The sequence below is a fragment of the Cucurbita moschata genome, unplaced genomic scaffold (assembly GCF_002738365.1).
Source record: "Cucurbita moschata cultivar Rifu unplaced genomic scaffold, Cmos_1.0 Cmo_Scf00004, whole genome shotgun sequence".
In the NCBI taxonomy this organism is placed as follows: domain Eukaryota; kingdom Viridiplantae; phylum Streptophyta; class Magnoliopsida; order Cucurbitales; family Cucurbitaceae; genus Cucurbita; species Cucurbita moschata.
In genome coordinates, this window is record NW_019268520.1 from 848,913 (window position 1) to 855,669 (window position 6,757).

At 36.4% G+C, this 6,757-nt stretch overlaps 1 non-coding gene across 1 annotated transcript; it reads left to right on the forward strand.

The window, feature by feature from the left end:
- Positions 1 to 616: 616 nt before the first annotated feature.
- Positions 617 to 688, forward strand: TRNAP-UGG. The gene has a single exon. It is a non-coding gene; the product is annotated as a tRNA-Pro (tRNA).
- The last annotated feature ends 6,069 nt before the right edge of the window (positions 689 to 6,757 follow it).

Consider the following 6,757-nt stretch of genomic DNA (forward strand, 5'->3'; position numbering starts at 1 on the left):
AAGACCAGCATGAAGAGAAACTAAGTGTCATGTCTTATTTTTTAGAAGTGCCTGAAATTCATTATTCATTGCCTGATGCTAGAGGGGATACTCCATAGGAGTAATATGTGAAGTAGGTTCAGAGGCAGAAGACCGAACCACAGAATATGTTATTGTTCCATCTGTACGCACCTTGGGTTTCTTGATATTGTGCTTCTATCGAGTATCATTCTAATGAGTAGTAGGTGTAGGATCCACAATTAAGGGGACAATCGTACCAGCCGTTGCGAGGGGAGCAGTCGGTTGACAAGCGGCGGAGGATCTGATCGAGCACAACGCAATATCATCTGCTGGTGGAGGATCTGAGGCCCCAATCATTGGCGGAACAACCAATGTCGATTCGCGCGGCAGCGACGCGGAGGATTGCGGTGACAATTCTGAAGCTGATGTGGGCACCAAATTTTCTACATCCAAAGGGTTAGTAGACAAAGATATATGCATGTCATCATTCTCCAAATTAAATCATCGACATGCTTAGATCATAGGTTCTAAAGTACAAAAACATGTGGATAAATTTCAAATATTGAGGCGCATAAAACATATGGACTAGCAACTAAAAATTTTAGATCCACTACAAGGGCATTTGGTCTAGCGGTATGATTCTCGCTTTGGGTGCGAGAGGTCTTGAGTTTGATTCTCAAAATGCCCCCAATAAAAGAAAAGCACATGAGCCGTGTGTGGAGAAGTGTACCACACATCCAACCTCCCAAGGCCATGTAAACTTTATGAAAAGTTAGGTTCCGCTCATATGTTGCATGCGCTTGCATATCTAACCCCAACAGTGATGTGACTTACTGAGTATTTCATAAAATACTCAAGCCTCGTGCTACCTACATTTTTCAGGTAAAGGCAAGGTGGCAATGTACGGGTGATGGTGAAGATGAGGTTACCATGGAAGTGAGAGGGCTATTTGGATGTTTAAGTTAGATTGTTGAACATTTATTTAATTTAAGCTTTTGAATTCAGTTATTGAACGTTCTCGTGTTGGAGTGATGTTTAGTTGGATTTTGAACCTTTACGAAAGACTAGTGTTTTTTTCCAAGGTTATTTATAATGAATTTTCGCTTAATGACTTATGCATGTATGGGTGACGTCGCTAATTAGTTGAAGAAAATTAGGGGCGTTACAGCTGGTATCAGAGCTCTAGGTTATAGATCTTGTAAACTATCTAACGATGTAGGCCTAATGTACTTCCATAGTCCTCCAGTAAACGCACCGTCACCTTCAGGTATGCCTTTTTAAGAATTAAAGTTTCTTAGTAAAATGATGCATGCAGTAGGGAATCTGTATTTGTAATGAATGATATGATGTGCATGTGTTAAATATTACATGTTTTATGATATGTCATGGACTATCGGATGGTATGTTAATGCTATAGTTGTATGTATGAGTGACTTGCATAATTATGAATGTTTATAGAATCTATTACATGAGTATGTGACTTAGTAGTTCTGTGCACTATTTAGATGCCACCTAGAACTCGAGGAGAAGGTCTTACGACATGACCACTGCTTAGGGGTACAAGAAGAGGAAGGGGACGTAATGGGGGACGAGAGGATTCTTTAGAGCAGCCTTTTCCACTACCAGCGGCATCTCAAACCGCACCATACCCTACAGCTGCCCTAGTAAATGCATTGCAAACTATGATACAAAATCTTACTGACAACCAGCAAGCAAATATTTCTACATCAACCATGGAGGCTAGGTACCTCTAAGATTTCAAGACGAGTGACCCTCAAACTTTTAAGGGGGCATCTGACGATCCAACGGTGGCACAGATGTGGTTGAGGTTCATTGAGTCTGTATTTGTGTTTACCAACTGTCCTGAGGCCCATAGGGTGGAGTGTGCTATGTTTATACTACGTGATGATGCAGAATTGTGGTGGCAGACTACCTGCGACCTTATTAGTCTTGAAGGTGGCCTAGTCTCATGAGCGGAGTTCAAGAACGCCTTCACTGAAGAATATTATCTAAAGGATGTCAGCTGTGAAAATAGCAGGAGTTTACTCGGGTGTATACCTACGCTAGGGAGTTTTCTAAGCTAAAGCGTTTTGCCCTAGAATTGGTGAACCCAGACTACAGGACAGCCCGACAATTTGTACTGGTGTTAGATACGAAAATTCGCAGCACTGTTGAGGCGATTGTGCCTACCACTTACGCTACCGCCCTAAGAGCAGCTAAGACTATGGAAGGACCTGATAGTTCGCGTGAATCACCTTCATCACCAATGGGACAAAAGTGACGCTGTGACCAGACTGGCCAAAATGAATTGTCTTTTTCACATACACAAAGACAATTCGACAAATAGCATTGTCAGATTGCATGGAGTTCCAGTGTCAATTGTATCAGATTGAGACCCACGTTTTACTTCAGCGTTTTGGCACGAATTCTAGAAATCATTGGGTACTTGCCTGAATTTCAATACAGCGATTCATCCACAGACAACAGGATAGACAGAACGTTTAAATCAAATTTTAGAGGATATGTTACATGTCTATGTGCTTGACTTCGTTGGTAGTTGGGAGTCGAAGCTGCATCCCATGGAATTTGCCTATAATAATAGTTATCAGGCAACAATTGGCATGGCACTATACAAGGCGTTATATGAAAAACGGTGCAGAACACCATTGTGCTGGGATGAGGTAGGGGAACATGAGTTGGTGGGCCCCAAATTGGTCCAAGTTACGAATGAGGCGGTGCAAAAGATCAGAGAGAGAATGCACACTGCTCAGAGTAGACAAAAAAGCTATACGAATCAAGATGGAGGAATCTAAAGTTTGAAGTGCGCGACACTGTATTCTTGAAAATGGCCTCGATGATAGGTGTCCTAAGGTTTGGACACAAAGGCAAGTTGAGTCCTCGATTTATAGGACCTTTTGAAATTTTGGAGAGGATCGGACCCGTTGCATATAGGTTAGCCCTACCACCATCGCTATCAACTGTACACAATGTGTTTCATGTTTCTGTACTTCATAAGTATATGGCCAATCCCACACATGTGATAGATTATGAGGCTCTGGAAGTGGCAGAAGACTTAAGCTATGAAGAAAAATAGTAGGGTATTTTGGCTTGCAACGTAAGAACTCTACACACTAGAAACATTACTTTTGTCAAGGTGTGGTAGAGAAACCAACCAATGGAGGAGGCTACATGGGAATGAGTAGATGAGATAAGAGAGAAATATCCAGAGTTGTTTCTTGCTAGAGAGACTTTCGAGGACGAAAGTCCTTTTTAGGACGGGATAATATAACGATTTAGATTTTCTATTTTTCCTTATTTTTTTAAGTTTTTACTTTTAATTCTATAAATGACAGGATATTATGCGTAGCATTTATTCTCATCGGAAAATATGCATGATTTCCAGCGAGACAGTTATTACCTTAATGGAAAAACGTTTTGAGACCTTTTATATTCCTATGCACAACCTCACTTCCCTTAAAAACAATTTTTGTCTCCAAACTCACCTTCTGTGTTCGAGTGTATCTGAGAGAACGGGAATCGAGAGTGTTCGAAAGGAAATCGTGTGGGTTGGTTTGCTGGTTTTTTGGTGAGTTCTCACAATCGATGGGGTTGCAAATCTGGAGGGAGAATCAAGTGGAAGTAAACATTGACGTAGGGATCGCTGTGTCGAAGAAGGTAGACCATCAAAATCGAAGAAGGAGGATGCTACGTGACAGTCGCGGAAATGGAGAAGATTGTGTCACCGTCGTTGGTGGCGCATCTTTGATAAGGATTTTTTAGGTCTTTCAGGTAAGGAAGACGAAGGAATTGGGTCGGGTTACTTCGGCCTCTAACCCAGCCCATAAACGAACACGGGTCGCGCTCATTTCCGCCCAATACAAACCTAACAAGCGCGTGCGTTCAGCTTCGCACATGTACCCTGTGGCAGCTTGGCTTGGACTGGTCAAGCAGGTTGACACCAATTTGCTCAGCTTGTTGGCAGCGGCTTAGCTTAGCAGCTCGGTACCCATAATTTATTGATTTCTAGGTCTTCGTTCCTTCCAAAGACATTTCTACTCTTATTTTTGCAATATGAGGTTAGTATGGTCCTTAATAGTCAAAATAAATTGTGTTAGGGTTTTCCTTTTGTTAAGTAATATGAGGTTTAGTTAGAATAAGTTATGTAAGGTTCTTAAATATGTTATGTGGTTCTTATAGGATGTAATTAACCGTTGGAATTAGCTTGTTGTGAGTGACTTCGACCAAGGCCATCGAGGTAAGTGACCTTAATCTTGGAGTTAGTTTATTATGTGTTGTATGATGGTATGTGCCCTGTAGCCCCTGCATGCATCATACTTTATGTGATATGACTATGTGGTGTATGGATTATGTTGACGGTTGACTGAGAAGTTATGGTTCATCTGCTAGTATTATATGTCATGAAAGTGATGAATGTTGTCATGTGTACATGTAGTATGATGGAGTTATGTTATGAAATGGTTATGGAATTGGAACGTATTTTCATGTTATGTGATATGTCATGTAATGTAAGTTATGTAATATGCCATGTATGTAAGTTATGTAATATGTTGTGTAATGTAAGTAACGTATATGTAATGTTAGTAAGTTGAAAATGTAAATCTAGATCGTGACAAATTATTTTTATAGAGAATGTATTAATAAGTTGAAAATGATCATATTTTACGAATAGATATAAAAAGTAATAAAACCCTTCTAAGAAAAGGAAAAAATTAAAAATATTAAATAACAACGATTAAAATATTGGTGGACACATATGGATCTTTATAACGGTTATTATTGTTATCAAACCAATAACTATTCATACAAGCTAAATCTTTCTATTGATAATTGGACCACAGGAAGAACTTGAATTTATTTTTATATCTATCAAGATGTTTGATACTTTTATCTAAAACTTGATGATGAGTTTTTCTTATTTGCATGGTAAAATTATATATTTCTATGGATATCGTTTCTATTTCTAGAATTGAAATAAATTAGAATTTTGAACTCTCACTATCTCTGGGTGATATGAAATTTTTCCAAACAAGCAAATCATCAAGATTTTTAGTTCTATTTTCATTCATTTTTTGATTTATTGCCATGGATTCACTGAAACTCTTCTCATAAGGACTGCCTTTTTCTTGATATCTTTGATTAATTTGGTACTTATTCTTATGAACTAATAAAATACCTATGGTTTGAGATATAATAAATTGTCGATCACTTTATACAACAAACAAACACGTTCAATTATAAATATTTATTTTTTTTAATAATTCTTTATTAAATTGAAACTCCTTAAAAACTATCAAAATCTACGGATACATTTCTCATCCTTGAATATGCATTGATATTATTCTCTGCAGGAATTATCCCATCTCAATTGAAAAATAAAATATCTATTTAAGAAGAAATAAAGTTAAACTTGTGTGTTTTTCTTGTATTGTTTTTTCTTTCTACTATATTTCACATATGTGTATCCCAAATCATTGAGTAGTTTTTCTTGGCTAGGAGATCTTTTCTTCTTTTCAATTAATATTTTATTTTTTTATTTTTACTAATAATGGAATTTTCATTTTCATTCAAATTTAAATGATTTGATTATCAAACTTAGTATTTCTTGTTGGTTCTCATCCAATAAAATAAAATTATTTTTTTTTATTGTTCAATGAGTTGATTTCTTAATTGTGAGATAATTAAAATCTTCCTTATCAATTTTTTCAATTAGTTCAAAATTATTACTCTAGGTTTAGTATTTTGATTAGAGATTCCTCTTTCTTATTCTTAATCAAATTCTTGAGTGGGCTTGACTTAGTTGATACATGATTTATGTTGTCTTTCATTTTCTTTTCGTTTGTTTTGAGAAATATATCGATCAATTCCAATTCTTTCTTTTTCTATTTATTCTTTTTCGATCGAGATGTATGGATCCATAGGCCTATGTGTCTGTATAGAATTTGATCATGGATTAACGAAAATGTGCAAAAGCTATATTTGCCTCTACTATTCTATGAGTCTCTTCCTTTTCACGTATGACATCACCACTCCCTTTGATGGCATCCTAAAATGAATTTTCAAATGTGGATGCATATGGATCCTATCAGAAATCCTTTTGTTTATATGGAAAATCCTAATTTATCAAAACATATATCAAGCAAGAACCAATAATTGTATCTCCATTAAACGGCATTTCAAGATAATTTAGCCTATCATATACTACAACTTAAATAAACTTAACATGATATGATATGGACTTTATTTATGTCAGTATTTCTTAGCAATATTAATTGAAATACATCCAAATGATTTGAGAACAAGTTATGAAAACACGTTGATAAATTTCAAACCTTAAAGTGCATAAAGCACATGGACTAGCAACGAAAAACGATAGATCAGCAAGAAGGACATTAGATCTAGTAGTATGATTCTCACTTCGAATGTAAAAGGTCCCGAATTCAATAATCAAAATGCCCCACAAACTCTATCAAATGGTTTTGTGTGCTATAAAAATAATAGTTAAAAAACTTAACATGATAACCGCAAATAAATGAACTCCAAAGAAAATAAAAGTATTTTTAGTGGTAGAATTCCTTAGACTCTATTTAGAATGACCCTAGTATACCAAAGTAATGGGAAAGTATATATGGGATACAAGTAAAGTATCTTTCAAATCGAGTATTTTTTATATCTAACATTTTCATGATTGTCATTTGTATGAAGTGACACGTCTGCTACTAGAGACACATTACAAAAT